Source organism: Eumetopias jubatus, unplaced genomic scaffold, assembly GCF_037043125.1.
Source record: "Eumetopias jubatus isolate StellerSeaLion01/CBP00866 unplaced genomic scaffold, mEumJub1_p1.0 scaffold_7, whole genome shotgun sequence".
Lineage (NCBI taxonomy): Eukaryota > Metazoa > Chordata > Mammalia > Carnivora > Otariidae > Eumetopias > Eumetopias jubatus.
This window is the reverse complement of record NW_028274813.1, coordinates 14,388,585-14,410,549: the sequence shown is the minus strand read 5'-3', so window position 1 is coordinate 14,410,549 and position 21,965 is coordinate 14,388,585. Positions and strand designations below refer to the sequence as shown.

Sequence of the window (21,965 nt, the reverse complement as noted above, 5' to 3'; positions counted from 1 at the left end):
GTCCTGGACTTCCGGAAGGAGTCCAGTCCCAGAGAGTGGACATCAGAGCTCTCCGGAGGCTGCCCAGGCCAGGTTCAAAGGGAGGGATGAACTTCATGACATCCGTTCCAAAGAAATCCCACCTGCTACTGGCATGCCCAGGCTCATCTTCCTCACATACCAGCCTCCCAGGCAAGTCTCCAAAGGCACGGTGGGCAGGCAGCTGCAACAGTTTGCTTTCCCTCAATGCTTTGGACTGGGAAAGACGTGGAGTTGAGGAAGAAGTCATGGCCAATCCCCATGATCCGGACCCCCCCCCATTGGCTGGGATACTGAAAGGTCATTTTGTCCGCCCCTTTGCAGGAAAAACATGGTTTTCTTTGGCCCTGGAAATCTGGCCTGGCAGATTTTCTGGCGTAAGTTTCTTCATCCACACGCACCCACATCATATTGACGTTCAGAACTGTCAAAATGCAAACCCGCTCTGCAATATCCTTCACCCTCTACACTCCAGTGACTTCCCCTGGCCCGAAATGCCTGCCACCATGTGAGTGTCTGGCTCAGGCGCTGCACAACGACTCCCCAGCTTGCTGCTCCTGAATAACTTGAATATCAAACCAAGCACAAAGAGAATAATATACAGCAGTTGCTAGAAAAAGCTCACTCCATCCATTTCATTCTCTGTGGCAGACGCGACTGAAAGATTTTTTTTTTTTTTAATCCATGAAAAACTTCTCATTTAAGCTGGGGGTGCAAAAGGCATCTGAAATGTGAGAGTCCCCGGACCAGCCCTGGGATAGAAAGGAAAGGTTTCAATGAAATACAAAAGCAACGCAGACCTGAAGGGGAGCAGGCTGCCCGACAACAAGGCAGCCAACTGCCAAACTGTCATTTTGTTCGGCGGCTGAACAGAAGGCTCGAGTAATGACAACCACAAAACTCATTTAAAGTCTGAAAAGGTGACTAATGAGCTCATTCATGCTGGCTATAAATTATTCACTACAACACTGATCCCACTCAAGACAAACAGTAAAGTAAACTTTAAACACAGACATCGCCAGCCTCCGAAGTCGAACGAGTTATGTCTGTGAAACTTTTCCCAATGAGAGAGCTACTCCTCTCTCCCTTGTCTATTGTCACATTCATTCTTCTGTTTACTTTTTTTACTGCCTTTAATCAAGTTTAAGCAGACACAGCTGTTACACATTTATTTCTCTGTTGAGTTTTTTTCCATTAGTTATTATGAGCAATCATGATGCTCTAAAAATAGCAGCAAATTATATTCTCTGGAAATTGAAGGCTGACCTTAAAATGAAGCCCAGGTCTTCAGAAAGAATATTCATATGCACATGTTGGGTGAGTGACAGCCCCGCACAAAGGCGAAACACAAGTGCAGAGCATTTTCCACTCTTTGAGAGGTTTTTCAATTTGCTTCCAAATTTCCTTTGGCTCTGGTGGAACGGATTGGTTGCTTCAAAACCCTACAATACAGAAACCTGCTTCCAGGGGTCACATTTGGGTGAAGATTTTCATGAACACTCACCATCTTAACAGAATCAAAGTCCTCAAAAAATAAATAAATAAATAAATAAATAAATAAATAAATATGATAAAAATTTTAAAAATAAAAAAATTTAAAAAAAGAATCAAGAAATCGAAGTTGTCATGGAGCCTTTTCATTACGGACAAACCCGGTGACAGGTTTGCCAAAAACCCACCATGTTGCTGCAGACTCCCCAGCTCAGTTTCCTGTTTAATATTAAAGAACTGCAGCTCTTCTGTTTTTCTAGACAGTGCTCTTTGCTACTCCTGTCACTCCGGAAAGCATTATGACTGTGGAGAAGGAGTCTCCTGTTTTTCAAACCTTTTTTTAATCTTAGTGGCTATTTGCAAGACAGAGGCAGAGTTAAGAGTTTCTGACCTGCCCTAATAGATCTTATAAAAATAGTCCCCAAATAAGTACTTACATTAGCTCTTGGTCAGATCGCTGAATATTCTGTATTTTTAAACTGCTTTGAATACTTTGAAAAGGAGCCACAGAAAAGCCACAGAAAACACTCATATTCAAATCCCGCCAGATGGAGGTTCTGACTAACCAAAAGTGAAAGCAGAAAGGTCTGAAGCTGAGTTGTACCCTGCGCACACCTCGAGATTACAGGAAAAAAATGAATGGTTTGGGGCCTGGGGAATCTTGCATAACGTATGAAAAATAATGCATGGAAGGCACATCGAGACGGGGCTTTAACTTCAACCCTGGACTAGGCCAAGGTCTGTCTCCATTTTAGAAAATCTTTCATATTGTTTTCACAGTTTCTTGCACATGAACTAAAGACTTGTCCAGCCATTTCTGTCATCTGAAATGCAAAGCAATTTTTCTTTTATTTTTTTTTTAAAGATTTTATTTATTTATTTGACAGAGAGAGACACAGCGAGAGAGGGAACACAAGCAGGGGGAGTGGGAGAGGGAGAAGCAGGCTTCCCGCGGAGCAGGGAGCCCGATGCGGGACTCGAACCCAGGAACCTGGGATCATGACCTGAGCCGAAGGCAGACGCTTAACGACTGAGCCACCCAGGCGCCCCGCAATTTTTCTTTTAAGTAGAGAAAGAGGAGTCCTGCAACATTTATAGCAAAGTACTTTGCCACCTACCGATGCGATCTGGTTGGTCTTCACGTGTTTGGCATGTTTTTTTATCCAGGTTTCTGTATCTACTCAGAAGCCATTCTAGAGCTCTTGCAGTGTTGCTGTTGTTGTTTGGTTTCTTTTCTTTCTTTTTTTTTTTTGAATCAAACAATGTGTAAAAACCCAATTCCGGGCGCCTGGGTGGCTCAGATGGTTAAGCGTCTGCCTTCGGCTCAGGTCATGATCCCAGGGTCCTGGGATCGAGCCCCGTATCGGGCTCCCTGCTCCTTGGGAGCCTGCTTCTCCCTCTGCTTCACTCTCTCTCTCTCTCTCTCTCTCTCTCTGTCTCTCATGAATAAATAAATAAAAAACAATCTTTAAAAAAAAAAAACCCAATTCCAACCAAAGAAATGGAAAAGCCTAAAATGGCATCCCGTTGGAGACTCGGCTGCCCTACAGCCCTCCACGAACTCAATGCCTATCCGCTCTCTGTGGAAATATTGCTTTGAAATCTAGGCACACATTGGTAACGTGTCTGCCGGACAGAGTTTGCCTCTCCCTTCATGGGTGGGAAACCTGGCTGGTCTGCAGCCACTCGCACACCACCCTACTCTCTATTTTCCCTGAGGGGGGACCAAAGGTAATATTAATTCTGCCCGGGGATGTTCAAGGCACCTGCACAGCAACAGCCCAAACACTGAACCCCGAGTACCCAATTCTTGCAATCCAAAGAATTCTAAAACATACATAATGCCAAAAGCTCTCCCGTGCTTCCTACTCGCTTGGAGCTTTGCCTGTATTATTTATTCCTTCCTTCCACTTACCTTTATGAGGGAGGCGCGGTCATCCTCTTACAGATGAGGATACTGAGCTTAAAGAAATTAAGGCATTTGCCCGTGGTGCTTGTCGAGGTGAGCTGGAAAGGCAAGAGCCCACGTGGTTGGGGACCACAGAGCCCACGCCCTGCACCGCTGCGTTCTCTAACTTCTTCATCCTCTCCATACCTGATTTCCAAGATCACAGAGATGTACCTTGCTGCTTGCAATCTACCTCCTGGGCGTCTCTGTCAGAGGTTTTTGGGGATTGTTTGATCTGGTTTTTGCATAGCATTTTGCATTACGGGCCACTAACCATGACACCCCTTCTCCCCGCAAAGGCGCAGCTCCTGAGGCTCATAGAGAACGTGGACACCATTCACAGACGGGACAAGCATATTTACAAAAGACCAAAAGACCCAGGGCAATGGTCGTACACCCGCACCATGCTCCTCTCTGAACCGTAAAGCCCGACGATTGTGAAAACAACAGCAAATAACCCACGACAGCGACTGCTCCAGAGGCCAGGCCTGAAACTCCAAGTCTATCCCCACCTCCCGTTCCGATGGGCCCTCAGAAGGAACAAGCTGCTATGAAGGTGCCCATTATGCAACTCATAGAACAATCTACTCTCTCTTCAATCCACAGTCTACCCTCCCCCAAGCCAACAAATGAACTTTTCTCCATGTGCTACAACCACTGGGATCAAGATCTGATAGTTTCACTTCTGGCTAATGCTTCCATTTCACCAGAAACCATTTTCGAACTCTGTCTTTTGCACTTTGCACACTAAGTTAGCTAGTTATTGCCTGCCAGTTTAGAAACACGACTGACCCACCACACCAGAACTATCTTCCAAAAGCTAAATTACAGAGAATTAGATCGAGGCACAGATCAACCTTTGCCAACTCTGCAAACAGATTCAAAAATCAGCAAGTCGCCATGAAAATATACTGCGCTACCAATCAGATTAACCTTTTCCCACAGATCCTGGACAGAAGGGTAAGACTCCCCTACCGAGGCAGCCCTGGGCCCCCCATGTGCTCCAGGGTCTTCACACAGCCCGGGGCACCGGAGGTGTGGAGGAGACATGTTCCCATAGCTCACAGCTATCTCTGGCACCTGCAGCATCTTCACATCTGCGGCATTCCCACATCGACTCGGGCACCAGGGCCGAGGAGTTCATTCCGTCACGAACCACCCCCATATGCTTTCTTGAGAGCTCTCCTGGTGCTACAACTGGAATCTCGTCTCAAGGCTAGCCAAAGGCTCTGGAAGAAGTGGATGAAGTAGAAAGCTGAGGCCTTTGGTTTCAGTACCGAGAAACCCTCAGCTATCCGCAGGGATCCAATCCCACTGCCATTTACAGTCCCTCTGGCTTCTGCCAACACCAGCTCCCTCTGGATCCAAATTCAATCTCTCTCAGCTTCCTTTTGATACCAGCATCATCGCAAAGCCTCCAATGGTTATGCTAAGAAGCATAAGCCCTGCCCAGACCTTCCCGGAGCTCCTGTGAATGAACAACTGAGTTGCATTTTCTACGCAAAAGATACGCTTTCTAAGTCAGAGGCTTACTAAGTCGGAGCAGGGCCATGTTCCAGGGCTCCTCCCTCACATCCTCCATGGCTCATTTTTCTAGATCAAAATCTGCAACTCGTGAGTAGGAAGAAAGTCACTAAGGCCAACTGCCCTGACTTATCATTTAATCTACACAGAGCTATTTATTTACTAATTACATTCTTGGCCTGACAGCACTGGCCAGAAAAGATTTGTTTATTCATTACAAAAACCAATTAATGTAAACAGAAAATAAAATCTTAAAGGTCACTCTTGGGAAGGATTTTACTAATGGTGTCGGACGAGCCCCTAATTAAAGGAGGCAAATAAAGCCCAAAGAAGCGACGTGATTTAGGGCCACATTGAGTCACAGAATACACACGGGTAGTTTCCTCATTCAACAGCACCCCCAAAATTCCAGTCCTGTGGCGTGAGTGGGACTGACCCTGTCATTGAAGTGGCTTTTCTGTCTTTTGCAACCAAAAGCATCCCAACAGATACCCGTGCAGAGTTAGTGGCAACTTCGATTTCCTGACTGCCGGTACACAGATGAAATTTCTGCCACAGTAGTCTTTAACATTACAAAATAGCAAACCATATTTTGACAAATTTAGTGGCTGAACTTGGTAAGAATCAAGAGATTTGGGGGAAACATAGGCAACTAAAGACTATCATTGAGCTCTTTAAAAGTATGGCTTAATGTGTAACTGTGACTATATTAATAGAGTACTTTTGATGACTGAAGTATTCATGAATGGAGATTAACTGTAGAGAATTTGTGGCTAATGGGGGAAGACCATTCTATTTTTTAACTTACTTACTTACTTATTTATTTATTTTTGAGAGCCAGAGAGCTGGGCAGGGAGGGGAACGGGACACAGAGGGAGAGAGAAAGAATCTCAAGCAGGCTCCAAGTCCAGGGCAGAGCCCGACATGGGGCTTGATCCCAGGACCCCAAGATCATGACCTGAGCCGAAATCAAGAGTCAGACATTTAACCGACTGAGCCACCCAGGTGCCCTGAGGACTGTTCTATTTATAACTTGAGACAAAACCTGACTCCCACTTCAGTCTCAGAGTTGGACCTAAAGCTGTCTCATCCCTACCTCCCGGAGGGACAATGTCCCAATTTTATATCTCCAAGTGCCCAGCTCCAAATCAGGTGCCAATGGAGGGGTGACACGGGTCTCGATGGCTAAGTTTATTGAGTAGTTACTAGATGAAGACGATGAGCTGTGTCTTATCTGCTTTATGTCATCGAATGCTCCCCAGCGACCAACGTGAGAGGTAGGCTGATCGGAGTAGACAATTAACAAATGATACAGAAGGAGTGATCGTCACGCACACCGAACTCTTGTAAGATTCTATTTGTCGTTAGTAGGAACACATTCTTTAGTAATCCTAAAACTATAAAATTAAAAAGATGAGTATCAACAGATGTAATAATCAGATAGGGTCTAATTAACATTTATGGAGAAGGAAGATTTGCCACCAGGTACTGAGGCTTAAAGCGACAGCACCCCTCGCTCACGCGGCCCCTTCAGTGGGCCCAGGAAGGACCCCAGCCACGTGTGGAATGAGCACCTTCAGTATTTAAGCTTAGTCACGGCACAGAAACACTTAAATGTCCTGAAACCCTACGGCTCAGACATGAAAAAAACCTGAGAAAGGTTCCCCGACATTTGACAATAATCCTAAAAATTTACATGACATTACCAATAACTACTTGTGAAGCAAACAAGTTTTTTTCCTAATCCATCAAGAATGGAAAACAAGCCCCGACCAACTATGCTAGAGGAATGAGTGAATTACCTTGCTGTTCTCTTGAGGGAAACTGCCATTCTAAAATCACTCTCACAGGAAGAAGGGATCAAAGAGCACACAGCCCAAAAAATGTAGGAAAAAAGAAGTCATGCAGACATGTGTGAAACAGCCGATTAATGATCATATTTGTGTTATTTTTCTGGATTTTGTGATATTTGGGATGTCAGCTTTTGAAACGTATACATATTTTTTTTACATTTTCTTTCATCATTTGAAATAAATGCTCCCTCATAAACCTGGTTTTATATTTATAATTTTACATTTTTTCTTAGAGAGGACTCCCAAATTAAATAGGCCACAGGCCACACGGGGCCTGCATCCACTCCCTGGGTGCCTACTGTGAGCTGGGTCATGGCTTTTCGCAGGCCGTCTCCTTGTGGTCGGCTGGGGGCTCTTTGAGGCAGGTGCTATTACCCCATTTTATAGATGAGGGATCTGGGCCTCAAGCAGGTTAGAAAGACCTACCAAAGGTTATCCAGCTAAGAAGTGGCAGACTGAACCCAGCAGTCTGATCCAAAGGGCCCCAAGCCAGGTGCCACCCTGCCTTGCTAGTCCTGCTTTTTGGCCTGCCCACCCCACCCCCAAGACAAGAAAGAAAGGGCTACCCTTCTGTGACATAGGCCTGCCTTCCTGGCCTCTGGCCCCGGCAGCTTCCTGGCAGGGCTGGGGAAGGAGGGGCTATCTCAAACCCATGGGGCAGACTGGGGCAGAAGGAGCCCCGTTTCAGTTCCCTGCAGAGCAGAGGGTTTAATCCTGTCAGTGGGCAACAGGGGGACTCTACAATGGGTCACCTTGGGGCCCCAACCTCTTGGTCAGTGACCAGCCGGCTCCTTTGAAGTCATTTATGGTTCAGGTGATGCTGATTAGGCAGCAGCAAGCCCAGTATGGTGACAGTGGGTCCCTGTGTCCAAACCTCGGTGAGACCTGAAGGCTGTGGGCTCGAGGCAGGGACACAAGGAGAGAAGAGGGAGCCGTCTGACCACAGAAAAGGAAGCCCCCAACTGAGTGTGAAGGCACAGCTGCAGCCTCAGCTCCCTGTCCTCCCCAACCCCGGGGGTTCCTCCTCAGGGTCCCATCCCAGCCTCCAGCCGCCTCTCCCCTCCCTCAATTCAGAACAACTGCATCTTCTGCATAATGCTTCTGGTGGATTCACTGCCTGCTGACTCAGTTTTCTGTCTGAAAAACCTGGTCCCTCCTGTGAGGCCCAGCTCCCCAACTACCTGAAGCCCTGCATCAGTCCTCCCCGAACTCAGGACAGGACCTGCTATGTTTCAGTACCACTAATCTTCTGTTCAGAATGATGACACCGGGGGCCCGGCTGGCTCAGTCAGTGGAGCGTGCAACTCCTGATCTCGGTGTCATGCATTCGAGCCCCAGGTTGGGTGTAAAGAGGTTAAAAAAAAAAAAGATGAAACTACAAGGCGGTGTGTGCTTTACCTTCTTGGGGCAGTGAGGAGCCCAGGGAACCAGTAGAATGCAAGACCTTGGACTTTACCATTAATATAGTGTTATTGGTCATTATCATCATTATTGGTGCTCACCTCTCAGGGTCTCTGCTCTGCCCTACTCCCCCCACCAGCTAGAACAGAAAGGGCCATCCTTCTGCAAGATTAGGGTAGACATACGTAAAATCCCAGGAAGAGAGACAGATACCCACTTCCCAGCCTCAGGGTGGACTGTGCTAACAAATCTAAAATACTGAAGTGTCCTCCTGAAAGGAAGGGAGGGGTGGAAGTGGGCAGAAAGGCAGAGCACTGGAGGACCCTACACATTTCTCAAACATGAGGCCTCTTCCAAGACCCACCCTGCACCCTGGCAGCGTTAACCCTGGCCTTGGGATTGGAGTCTCGGTAACAATGGGAGCTAGTTACACGGAGGTCTGTGGCCCGCTGACTTTCCCAATGCCACTCAACACTCAAATCACCCCACCTTCCCTTCCCGATTCCCAAGCTCACCAAACCCCTTCAGTAATATCTCTGTCAATTAATACACAAGCCTTCTGATTCCCTCCACCTGTCCTGTGAGCTTACCTAACGGGTGCACCCTCGGGAAACAGGTGTTGCTTCTCTGGGCTCAAGACAGTTCATGGAGGTGACATCACACAGGGGCTCTCCCCCACCTCACCCCATATGCTGGCAGCCACCATGCCCCACTGAGACACCACTAGCTTCTGAGCAAGCCAAAGAAGCAGAGTCCTACCCAGCAGAGAGCAAGTGTGAGAAATCTTTGCCGAGTAAGGGATGGCATGACGGACTGGTCAGTCCGCTCTGGGAAGGAACGGATCCATTAGAAGGAGTATTTCTGACTGTCGCAACATCCATTTAAAGGATTTGGCAACACAGACGCTAAAATTGGAACAATACAGAGAATACAGACAAAATTAGCATGGCCCCCGCGTAAAGATGAAGCATGCTGTATTTGAATGTTAACTAACTGGAATTAAAATAAGAACTAACTAACTAACTAAAAGACAAAGGCAGGCGGCCGGATGAGTATGCGCACAGTGAGGGTGCAGGGCAGTCATCGCACCTCTTAGTGCCTTCCTGTCCTCACCTGTGAAATGGGGATGTAACACTGCCGACCTTCCCCGGGCTGCCCGAGGATTAAATAAATCGGCATATGTAAAGCACCCCACAGGCATGCAGGGCACAGGCTAAATGCCCGGCAAGGGTTTACTATTGTTATGTAGAAAATAAAGAGAATTATAATAGAATAAGAGGTAAGAGTCAACTTAAAGAATGATTTGCTCACGATTTACATTAACTGCCTGAAACCAGGGTGTTTTCTCCCAAGCATAAAGATTTAAAACCTTTCCTCCTTTTCTTTCTCTGTAGTTTAAGGATCAACCGAAATTCTACACTTGGGGCAAGCACAGCAAAACGTGGAATCACGATGTTGGACACTTGAAACTCATGTAACATTGTGTGTCAACTCTACTTTAGTTCAGAAAATTTTTTTTTAAAGAAACCATTGAAATTCTTTCCTGGAATTAATTAGGATTTTCTGATATTTTCCACAACACCTTGAAGACCGTGGAAAAACTTGTGGGTTCTTGGTCCCGGATCTTATGCTGTCTCTGTTGAAAAAAAAAAAAAAAAAAAAGGCAAAGCTCTCCCCCCTCAGAAGAGCAGAACCAGAATAAACTTGCTGACCTTGATAATAAAGCACTGTTTGTTGGGGGCTGCCTTTAGTATGTGCGTGTTCTTAGGATGGAGTCATGGGGGTGAGCTGGACACACAGTTTTTAAGACTTTTTTTCCCCAAACCTACCTGTTCCTTTCAGCAGAGAGGTATCTCAGCCATTCCTAAGAACGATTCCCTACAATGCTCCTTTAGGTCCATGCAGATGGATCACTTCACTCTGCCACCAACAAAAACTGTGGGTGATGATATGACCGGGGAGTTCACTGCACCTCATTATGACTTTTCTTGGGGTCCACCTTCACATGTGAGAAATGGGACAGCCTGTGGATTATAGGTGTAAACTCTGGGCATAAGGGAATACTCAGGTTGGGTGCAGAGACTCTCAGACTGGTTAGTTCAGGGGGTTATGTGACCCCTTATGCTGAGAGTGTCCCTAGTACGTTCCCCTTGAGACCAACACCCATGTTCATGGAATGACCAGTTGTCTACTGCTCATGAGGCACACAGTGTATTGCTTGAACATCTGCAACTTCCCCATTTAGCCTAAGCAGCCAGCCTTCCGAGCCACGGACATAATTCACACATTAGCTTGGTATACAATTGTGGGGCCTGCTCAGAATTCAAACTGAAAATTTCTTACGCCTAAACCTGACTTTCCAGCCCGATGTGAGGAACAGGGAGAGGGGAACCGTCTATCGCAGGGGGTCAGCAGACTACCACCTGCTGCAGGCCAAATCCAGGCCACTGCCTGCTTTCGTAAATAAAACTGTATTTGGCACACAGCCACGCCCAGTAGGTTACGCAGTGGCCCTGGTTGCTTTCCCACTCCAGGGCCAGAGTTGAGCAGTTGCAACAGAAACCACAGAGCCTGCAGAGCCTAAAATATTTACTATCTGGCCCTTTAGAGAAAAAAAGAGAGGATGACAAAAGCCACCAGAATATTTACAGAAGTTCCTGATGGCCTATGACTCATGGTTTAAAAGGAACAGGGGCCCTAATAAGTTAGCAGGAGGAAATGAGGGTTCAAGTACTGGTTCTACCAACATGCTCGGCTTTGTGAGGTCATACAAGTATTTTCACCTCTGGGCTTCCATTTCATTCATATAATAGGATTAGTCATGGGTGGCAAGTGCAGCACAAATAATTAGCTAATACCCCCAACATATGCATTTTGAGCACACGACAAGAAGAATTACTATTTGTTTTCTGAAGGTTAAGAAGTCTTGTCTTGGTGTAGCTGTATTTTGCGGCTGGGACAGGAAGCACTCCTTGTTGGCAGTTCAGTTGGGTGCTTATGGAGCCCCTGTGATATGCAATGCACTGAGCTGGTCTAGCCCCACAGGGGCTCCAACTGCAGATAGTAAGTGATAAGGTAACCCAGGTCATCCCAGGCTGGGATAGTCAAGGAGTGTTTACTCATTTTTGTTGTTGTTGTTTACTCATTTTTTTAAAAAAAGGAAAATGTGAGTAGTGCCCTAAAGAAAGGGTAGGACTTCAGAGCAAGGAAAAGAGAAGGGAGAACTTTCTACTTGGTTCTTTCCTGCACTCAGCAGTAAAGCAAATACTCAAAGTGAGAAAGGTCAAGGGTAGATTCAGAGAACCACAGCAGAGACCGGTTCATCTGAGCAAGAGGATCCCTCATGGGAATAACTAGGAAGATGGCTGGAAAGGTAAAGTTGAAGACAGATTACGGAAGGAACCTGGGTTCAAAACCCACAAGTTTGTATCTTATTCTAGATGATGGGGAGCCACTGAGTGTTTGTTCTAAGTAAAGTAGGAGATGATAACATGAAAGTGGTATTTTAGAAACATTAATCTGGCCATGGTATATAAAATGAATCAGAAGAATCTGAACCACAGAGGAACTGAAATTGAGTCACAGGAAATAGTATCTATCATATTGATGGAAACATTGTTTCGATGGGGAAAAGAAATAATTCTTTATCCTCATTTTAACTTACAGTTTCCCATCTGTGTGTCCCTGATATCTCCTGTATGTCTCATAAATTTTTAAATACCTAAATACCTACTAAATAAGCAAAGCTGGAACCAGCAAGGAAAATATTTCAAGAAAACAACGAAGGTCAGGTCTTGATATAAGGGTTTCACTCTTCTGTGAGATGTAGTATAGATATGAGGTATAATAGTTGGCCTTTGATTTCAAATCACAAGCAGGAGGAAAGTTTATTACAGTTTTCACAAGAGAGATTATATTTTCTCTCTGCGTGTATGTGTGTGTGTCTGTGTGAAACCCCAATTTCCTCATTTATAACCCCCCAGAAAAGGCAGCTAAGAATAGCCTGCTCTGCATCCGGTTTCATCAGAAATAAGATTGTGCCCATTCTAAGTCTGCCAGCACTCTGTCACTTGCCCTCACACACAGCCCTGACTTTAGACACCTGTGTGTATGGTGACAGATAAGCCAGCCTCTTGGAGGAGGAGGCAGAACAGAGGAGATGTTAGAGACGCTGCTTAGAGCAGGTGGAGTGGGGTTGGAGTCCCGGCCTTTTCTACCCAAGGGACCTGCTCAGGTTAGCTGCTTTCTGTTGAAGGTCCCCACCTATAAAATAGGGGTGATGAGTACCCACTTCAGGGAGTGCCAGGAGCCTCAACTAGGAAAATGTCTGCAAAATGCTTTGCACACCATACCTGGCACTGGATATGGTTCAATCAATGGAATTGCGGTCATCTGTTTTCTCGGGGTGCAGTGACATTTGGCTGAGATAATGCAAGTCAACTTTTGATAGGTGAGAGGCACTTCCTTAATTTAATTACCATATGCCCAATACATAAACTCTTTTCCCCTTTGAGTCCATCACCAGATGCCTAGAGGACCAGAGCCCAGGAGACGGAAAGTGCCCAGGGACTGGGGACTCAGCAGCCTGGCTGCAGTCTTGCCTTCTAGGGAAACTCCCAGCCCAGCCCTGCAGCACAATCCCCCAGTGTCCTCAGAAGAGACAAGAGCTTGGGATCTGGGAACCTCAAGCTGGAGGCTTCAGGGACCTCTCCCTCCAGGCTGTTCACGAGCTTCTCTGACTCACTCAAGAGCTCACCATGAGTTTAAGGAAGAGTTGGATCTAGAACCCAGGTCTGTTCACTTCTTTTTCTCTATCTTCAAAGTCATATTAAAAAAAAATTATAGGGGCACCTGGGTGGCTGAGTCATTAAGCGTCTGTCTTCGGCTCAGGTCGTAATCCCAGGGTCCTGGGATCGAGCCCCGCATCCAGCTCCCCGCTCCACAGGAAGCCTGCTTCACCCTCTCCCACTCCCCCTGCTTGTGTTCCTGCTCTCGCTGTGTCTCTCTCTGTCAAATAAATAAAATAAAATCTTTAAAAAAATTATAAAAATCATAATGATCACTGTGGAAAACTTGGAAACTAGAGAAGAATTAAAAGGGGGAAAAAATGCATGGATATAAGCCCATTGCCCAAAGCCTCTATACCTCTGTTAATTCAGACTGCCTTCCAGGTTTTTCTAGTCATACAACAAAAGTGAGAGCACACTGTAAATACATTTTGGTCCTTTTTTTCCCTTTTCCACTTCACAGTGTATGAAATCTGTTTCTGCAACAAAATTTTGAACTTCAGGTGGGCTGAAACCGTTATCAGCCTTGACATTGCCCCTTCTGTGTGCCTGGCACATAGTAGGAGCTTAATAAACAATGTGGAATGTGTGGATGCCAGCATGGCCTTATGTGGAATAACCAATGACTTGGCCACCCTCATTCTGCTGGAAACTCAGGTCATCTCCAGTGTTCTGCTACCGTGAACAACGTTGGATGCACAGCCTCGTTCATGCATGGTGTATGTCCCTACGGTAAATTCCTAAACGTGCAATCGCTGGGTCAGAGTACTCACACTGTAAAGCCTTGGATCCCTGCTGCCAAATGGCTCTCCAGAAAGGTAATGCTAATTTATATCCTCCACCGGTGATTTAGGAGATGGAAAAGCGTGAGCTTTCTCCATGGAGTCAGTACGTGAGTTAGGGGAAATTGTAGAATCCCTCAGGAGGTGTTTGAATGAGGAATTAAGGGCTGGACTTGAAGCTTATTTGATATTTAGCAACCCCACACAGTATGGAGTATCTTCTTGAACTTTGATCAGTATCCCTCTGACCTCTCTGCTGAAAAATACAGTGTGGTACCAAATACTAGAGAACTATCAACCCCTGCCATTTCTATCTCCCAAACTAGGAAACATCCTCCATTCCCCAGGACACAGCATAAAACCCAATCTTTCCATATAAACAGTGACCCACACCAAATCTGTGTCTCTGGCACCAAGTCTGTTTTGCTCGACCTGTTGTCTATAAATATCTGCAGTTAAAAGTAAACTGTGGTTTACTTTTAAGTCATAGTGGTTTCCAAATTTCTTTTTTTCATACGCGCATACATTAAAGATACACTGTTAACCTCAAAAACACACTTTTAATATTTGTTTCTTAGAAAACGGTTTGTTCTTCCTAATATAAGTCAGCAAGATAAATTCCAAATGAGTACATCTATCAGAATATTTTAATTGATTACTCCCCCCGCCCCCCCCCCCGCCCCCCGGAGGTCAAGGAGGTCATTTGCGAAAATGAAAACAGCCGTGTAGATCCTGATCCAGGAAGGCCCAAGTTCTCACCACACGTGGCCAGCGTTCACTTGGAATTAGCAGGAGCCAGCATCTCCGTGATGAAGAGGCTCCAACACCAAAGCACACTCTCCCTCCTTGCAGCCCTCTGTGCTGTATCCCAGGACACATAAGAAACTCTGGATTCAGGACGCCCAGGTGGCTCAGTCGGTTAAGCATCTGCCTTTGGCTTGGGTCATGATCTCAAGGTCCTTGAATCAAGCCCTGTGTCAGGTTCCCCACTCAGTGGGAAGTCGGCTCGTTCTTCCTCCACCCCTCCCGTGCGTGTGCACGCATGCGCGCGCACCCGCGACCGCGCCTACCTCTCTCTCTCGAATAAATAAATAAAATCCTAAAACCAAACAAACTCTGGATTCAAATCCCACCTCTGTCCCAGAATTACTGTGTCAAAATTACCTTCTGTGTCTTTGTTTCTCCATCTTCAAAATGGGTTTTTTTCTGCATCTCTCCTGTGTTTCACAAGAACATTACAAAGAACTGAAGCATAAAAATCTTTCCTGTGTTCTGAGAGGCAAAGCACCTCTCCAAATTCAGTGTACTTCTATGTCATGGCTTCTGTTTTCTTAACAATCGGACACAGCACTTCCATCCGAAATCTTCCCCACACCTGATGGCAATGTTATCAGGATGGCTCCTAACCTTTTGAATCATCTGCGATTTTTTAAAAAAATCCATATGGCTCTTCACCACCCATTAATATTAAGCTACTCTTTGCCGTGTATCCTTTTTTATAAACACACAAACATATACACCTAAAATACAGAAGTCCCAACACTTTTCTTTGACTCAAAATAAACCACAGGCCTCCAGTACTCAACAGATAAAAATCTCAAAGCTCATGTTCACATTTATCCATGAAAGAAATGTAATAGTTCAACATGTCACACAGCAAGTCAATCAGAGTACTGAGAAATAAACACAGAAGTTCTCAAGTCCATATTTCCAGTTTCCTTGTGATATGAACAAGACAGAATTTATTTGAGAAGAAAATGCCAAGGTGACATTTGGAATTACATGTTTGTGGGGGCAGGAGGCCAACTTATAGGACCTTTTGCATTCTCTTTTGGAGCTGTGGCTTCGCCAGATCTACAACCCCATATGCATACGAGGTTCAGCCAATTCACCATGGGGATTTGATAGCTTTGCCCAGGGACTTCTGCCTCCTTCGGCAACTATTAGGGAGCTTACCATCAGGAGGCCTCTTGGAAGATGGGATCATGGGGAGAGCCAGAAAGCCAGCCCTATAAAGAAATCCAGTTGGCCTCAAAGTCAGATTTCTTGAGTTAAGTGGGACTGACTATGGGGTAAGGGGCTAGAGGTGAGGGGTCCAGCAAGAAGACAGAGCAGAGGACTAATACGAGGGTACCATTGCCACTAGAGGCACACTGGCCATATCCCTGGTTTTTCAGCCACTGATAGTGCCACCTTGATAGCAGGATCTGCTTGTTGCCTGGCGGCAGAGCCACAGACCAGGTCTACTCCATTTTCTGCCCTGTACAGCCAACTGCTCTGGACCCAAGCTGGGCAGAGGAGCCCTCCTGCAGCTCCTGACACTCCCCACTAGTGCATTATTGAGCCAGGGGCTGGCAGGAGAGGAGTGAGCACTCCCACGTCTGAGAGCTCCTGGACAGGCCCAGCTCTAGCCCATTTCATGGCATCCTCACAGTCTCCCAACCTCCACAGAAATGTTTCTAGACCAGGACTTAATGAAATGCATTCTGTGGGATGCATTATTTTACTGAGCTCCTGACATCACAGCTTCATGGAGGAGCAGGCCAGGCTGAGAGCATTATGAGTAATGATGCCTTTAGCATCTGCCCACTGAGGTGCAGATCTGTAAAGGTCTCCTGTGACCCCCAGCTGCCATCTACACCTTCTCTCCCTGGTGCCTTAGAGTCCTTCCCCCCACCGGCAGGATTCCCTTCTCTCATCCTCTTTCCTCCTCCTCCTCCTGGGTTAACACCCCGGGCTGAAGCTTCATCTATACCCTGGAGCCCAACCCAACCCACCATAGGTCAGCCTTAAAACCCCGTCCCCTTGGATGAACCCTGGAAGCACTCTGGACTTCAGTATCTTTTTCTGACAGCGAGGAGCAGGAAGAGCTCTTCTCCAAAGTTCTTTCCAGCTAAGAAAATGAATATTCTATATTTTATCTGCTTAAAACTTTGTGCCCTGTGCCTTTGACAGAAATAACTTTCCAGGCTTGCCTGTTAAAGGAATCTGGAACATGCAGCATGCCAGAAAAGTCCCCCAGGGCTAGCCTTTCCTTCCTTGGTATCTATGGGACTTTGCATGGCCTGGAGGCAACACTTTTAAGGAGGGATGTCTCAGTTTTCCAGTTTGCAATCGGGTAGACTGGATGAGTCCTAGGGTCTCTTTCCAGAATGAGGAGCCCATGATTTTGCCAGTAGAAAACTCAGGCTGACCAGCAAAGACCAAGACAGCAGGAGAGAAAAGCCACTGTTGACTGAATACCCCAAAAGAGATACAAACTTTACAAAGGGTGGCTCTCATGTTGCCGCCAATGCCAGGATGTTGATGTCATCCACAGAAATGCAGGGTGAGTCAGCCAGTTCTCTCCCATCAACCCAACCCCGGGAGGCATCCTATGGCAATCGGTTGTTGTCAGGTAAGGCAAAGACCGTCTGGTAATGTGATGTTCTGAATATCCCGTCTGGTTGTCAGGAAATGTAATTCCTCAGATCAGGACACTAACCCTAAAAATGACCACTAGCCACCTGTGGTCACTGTCCTGTCCCTTGGCCAACAATTCTGGAAATGGAGCTTCTGGGCCATGTTATAATTTAACAAGGCTTTCCTTGAGCTGGACTTTGGATTGGTATCTTTTCAGTTCATTGTGCTACCTGTCAGTAATGTGTCACCATGCAGATGTCAGCCTGAGAACAGACCAGGATGTATGGGATGCTACCGTGTCTTTGTGTTCATTCTGGAGAATTACTATAGCTTGAGGATGACAGTCCCCCAAGTAAAATCTTCATCACCCCTGCCTGCCTTAACACTTCAGATTCACTTTTTTATTTTATTTTCACTACCCATTTGAAAAATCGTGAAGCCTTGTGTGTGTATATCATACATTTTAAATTAAAAGACCTTTTAAAAAACAGAAAATAGGGGCGCCTGGGTGGCTCAGTCCTTAAGCGCCTGCCTTCGCCTCAGGTCGTAATCCTAGGGTCCTGGGATCGAGCCTCACATCGGGCTCCCTGCTCCTTGGGGAGCCTGCTTCTCCCCTCCCACTCCCCCTGCTTGTGTTCCCTCTCTGTCTCTCTCTGTCAAATAAATAAATTAATTAATTAATTAAATAAATAAAAACAGAAACTGTCGTCACTCCGGTAATGGGTGGTTGGGGGCTGCAGGGTTTCTGAAATCATTCGGATTCCAGAGGACACTATTACCCCACCTCCTGCCTTGTCTAACTATCTCAGCACTCTGAATCCACTTGATAAAAAAGAGAGGATTGTTTTGATGGAGTGATTTCAGAGAGTAAGGAACCACACCTTAAAAGTCCCTACCTGAAGCTCATTCCTTACCTACTGTTGCCTCGTTATCTAAAATCAGTTGCCCTACATTCATACTAGTGTGTGAATGACTAATACCAAGGTCATTCCCTAAACAGACTGGAGAGAAGCAGGGATCCGTGTGTCCCTCAAAGAGTTATAAAGGTGTGTTATCAGGGTGTGTCCTAAGGGGCTGGGAGGGAGAAAGGCAGAAAGAACAGACTGGGAGCACCCAGAACTAGGGTCATTGCACTATTTTTTTCTAGAGATGATCTTCTTTCTTCTTAATTTGACTTTAAAAAGAAGGGCATCCCATAACAGTGACCTTCCAAGGAAGGATAATTTATCCACCCTTGGCTTAACTGGTGCTTGAGCGGAGCCACTGTGGAAAGGCTCCTTGGCCAAACCCATCTCCACCCCCCCAGCATTCCTGGGGGAGGGCAGAATGAGCACAGCTGAGACCATCAGCGCCATCACGGAAGCAGCACTAATACGGACACAGGAGGTGCCGGCTCACTCTCCCCCGCCAGGTGTCCAGGCTGGCGAGGCCATCTGGGTTAGGAAATGTGTCCTCTAAAGCCTGCTGGGGGAAGCCCGTTTTGAGGGGGAGCTTAGCTTAAAAAATCAGCCAGCTTCAAGAAGTCTCTTCAGCCCTGGTCCCCACCAAGGTGAGGGGCCTTGGAAATGGGCTATTTCCCTGTATGAATAGCCCTGAGAAAACCAGTGCCTCCACCTCCAACAGCCCGTGGGCCAGGGGCCAGTGAACAAGCCAGCTCCAGCAGGAAACACAGGAAAACAGATTGGGAAGAAACTAGATTTTAGCTTCAGGTTTCCAAAAACCTAAAGGTATAAGGCAAAAATGAAACCCTTTTAAGAAATGCCTATCTAGGGGGCGCCTGAGTGGCTCAGTCATTAAGCGTCTACCTTCGGCTCATGGGTCATGATCCTGGGGTCCTAGGATCAAACCCCGCATCGGGCTCCCTGCTCGGCTGGAAGCCTGCTTCCCCCTCTCCCACTCCCCCTGCTTGTGTTCCCGCTCTCGCTGTCTCTCTCTCTCTCTGTCAAGTAAATAAATAAAATCTTTAAAAAAAAAAAAAGGCCTAAAATGTAACCCTTTAAACTCTTTGTACTCTGATGAAAGAGATAACAAATATGAAAAATGAACTTAAATTGTACCAAATGGGAACACTGTCTCTTTAAAAATACTTAGTTCCAAAATTTAAAAGCTCCGTGAAAACCCAGTGTGGATGACGACGTAAAGAAAGAGGTACTCCGGTTCAATGTTGATGGGAGTGTCAGTGAAGTCCTATCATTTGGGGAGAGATATTTAGCAATACTTACTAAAATTAAAATGCACATTGGCTTTGACTTAGCAGTTCTCCTTGCAGGGATGTGTTGTCCGGAAATGCACAACTGTGCAAAAATATGCATGTGCAAGAATTATTTCATCTGCAATAGAGGAAAACTGGAAAGAACTCCATGTCCGTCAAAAAGGGATCAATTAGTAAATCCTGGTTCATTCATAGAACAGACACTCGCAGCTTGTAAAAGAAACAGGTAAACTGAGGTGTTTATGGGAATAGATGCTCAGAGAACAGCACGTTGCAAACTGAAGAGCAAGCCTATTTTTTGTACGGTAGTATTCGATATGTTAATATACGCACAAAGAAAATCTTTGATGGGTGGATCACTAGGGACTTTAAACTTCCCATGACAAGCACATCTAAATTTGCCAGGATTTTAATGTTTTTATTTTTTAACACTAAACAATAACATAGAATCAGAATTTAAAAAGTGAATTCCTCCATCTCTTCACATTATTTAATTATCTACGACACCATCTTTGTCCCTCATCTTGTGCTAGAGTGGGACTAAGGATTGTGCTTCTTATAGGTTCTAGAGAATAGGGGCTATGGGCTATGTATATTTCATCTCTGCAATTCCAGGATCAATAGTTCAGAATTCCAACTCTTCCAACACCTTCACACTAAAACTACTTTGTACTTAAGAAGCGGCCAGTGTGATGGACTGAATGTGGGATGATGAGTTGGGACTGTCGGCTTGCACAAATTTTTTTCCATGTTCCGGTTTTGTCATCAGTGAGATTAAGGGCTTGAAGGGAATCCTCTCTGATACTCTCTCCTGGACCTTGACCCCTCCCTGACCAGAGCCTCCACGAAAGGGGTACTCAATGGGCATTTGTTGAAATACTGAACAGAGCCAGGACCTTAAATCAGGACACCGTGGGAAAAGGAAAAACTGAGAAAACTCTTACTGGCATTATCTGGAGTTAGTGTAGAGTCAGCCAAGGGGAGAGAGCAAAAGGGTTTCGGTGTAGTGGGAAAAACAAGCACATTTTTGAAGTTCTCAACTGGAGAACTGAATGTTTGGGAATACATAGGGATGGTTTGTCACAACAATGGGGAGAAGGCAGATGCTACCAGCATTTAACAGGTGGGCCAGAGATACTAAACTTGCCACAAGAACCAGGACGGCTCCAAACCAGTTCCATCTACACAGCCTGTGGAGTAATGCTGAGGGGAGGCCGGCTAGACGAGTAGCCATCAGCTTCCTCACCTGTCCAAAGGCCTGGGGCCAGTGCTAGGTGCTGAGTGGGTGGGAGGCAGGGGAAAGCAAGGTAGCAAGACTACCGAGAGGGCAGCCAGACGGCCCACCCTCTGCAGGCAGTTCTCAAGTCAGCCTGAGTCTTAAAACTTCAAGCTTGCCAACCCCCAAATGCCCATTCTGGATCTTCTACTATAATTGTACTTTCCCTTTAACACACACTGATAAATAATTAAACCTCCTCGGAGGATCCATAGCTCTATAGTTACATGCTTGATTAAATCCTAACTACAAAAGAGGCTTTGGGCCTTGTAGGTTCAAGGCCTTCATATCATGTCATGGATCCCATTCTCCACCCTGCCTGGTTTAAGCGGGGTCCCAGGCTCTGGAAGGCCACCATCATCTGGTATAAGCTCCAAGAAACAAAGACCTCATCTACCATGTTCCTCACGGCATTCCCAGCGCCAAGAACAGTGGCTGGTACATAGTAGGTGCGCAGTAAAACTTTTTGAAGTGACTGAGTGAGCAAATGAGGTAGTGGAAAGCCACAGTTTTAGGAGGCAGTCGAGGCTGGGTTAGCGATTTATAAGCTGTACGGTCCTGGGCAAGTCACTTAACCTTTGCGAGCCTTTGGTTCTTCTTCTGCGGAATGGAATAGCAACAAGCAGGGCTTTGGGGAAGATGGGAGTAATATACGGCAGACATCTGGCATGTCTGGTTCACAGGAGGGTCACAGAAAACGGGAACTAATCCTATCACCATTATTAATAACTCCAAATCACACCAGGGCTCGTGCACCTGTGACAATCACAATTATCAGAAAAGTTACACAATTCCACTCAACTTGCCCTTTCCAGAGCCAGGAGTTAGTAACTGACATCAGCCATAGCTTCTTCTTTAGACACAATGTTTCCCCTTTCTCCTTCAAAGCAACCTCTCCTCAGAACATTATCAGCTAGTCCATTGTTTCCAGACACCTACAAAGGGCCTGTAAATATACGTGTGCTGGAAAAACAGGAAGACCAGCCCCAGAGAACCAGCAAGTAAGTCTGTGGGCAATTCTGGTTCAGCCCTGGCCCCAAGAGTCAACATTTGATTCTGAGTTGGCCTCCAGACACCTGAGCCTGCTCACAAAGCCAAATCCAACATGGCACAGTGGGTGTTGCAAGCATGCAACCTGGAGCCAGAGGCAGAGGTTCAAATCCTGCTTCCACACTCTTAACTGTATGACCTCGGGACAAGTTACTTAACCACTTGAAACCTCAGTGTTCTCATCTGGAAAATGGGGACAAATAACAGTACCTACTTGGGGA

General features: G+C 46.1%; 1 protein-coding gene across 7 annotated transcripts in view; it reads right to left on the bottom strand.

The window, feature by feature from the left end:
• The window catches only part of FOXN3 (forkhead box N3), a 392,956-nt gene that overhangs the window by 234,726 nt on the left and 136,265 nt on the right, over positions 1-21,965 (bottom strand). The window contains exon 1 of one of the 7 annotated variants that reach the window (XM_028098123.2): positions 1,947-2,144. The exons of the other annotated variants lie outside the window; for them this stretch is intronic. The gene's annotated coding sequence lies outside the window, so the exon portion shown is untranslated. Of the gene's footprint in view, positions 1-1,946; positions 2,145-21,965 lie in introns of those variants that run through there. 7 annotated transcript variants of the gene reach the window in all.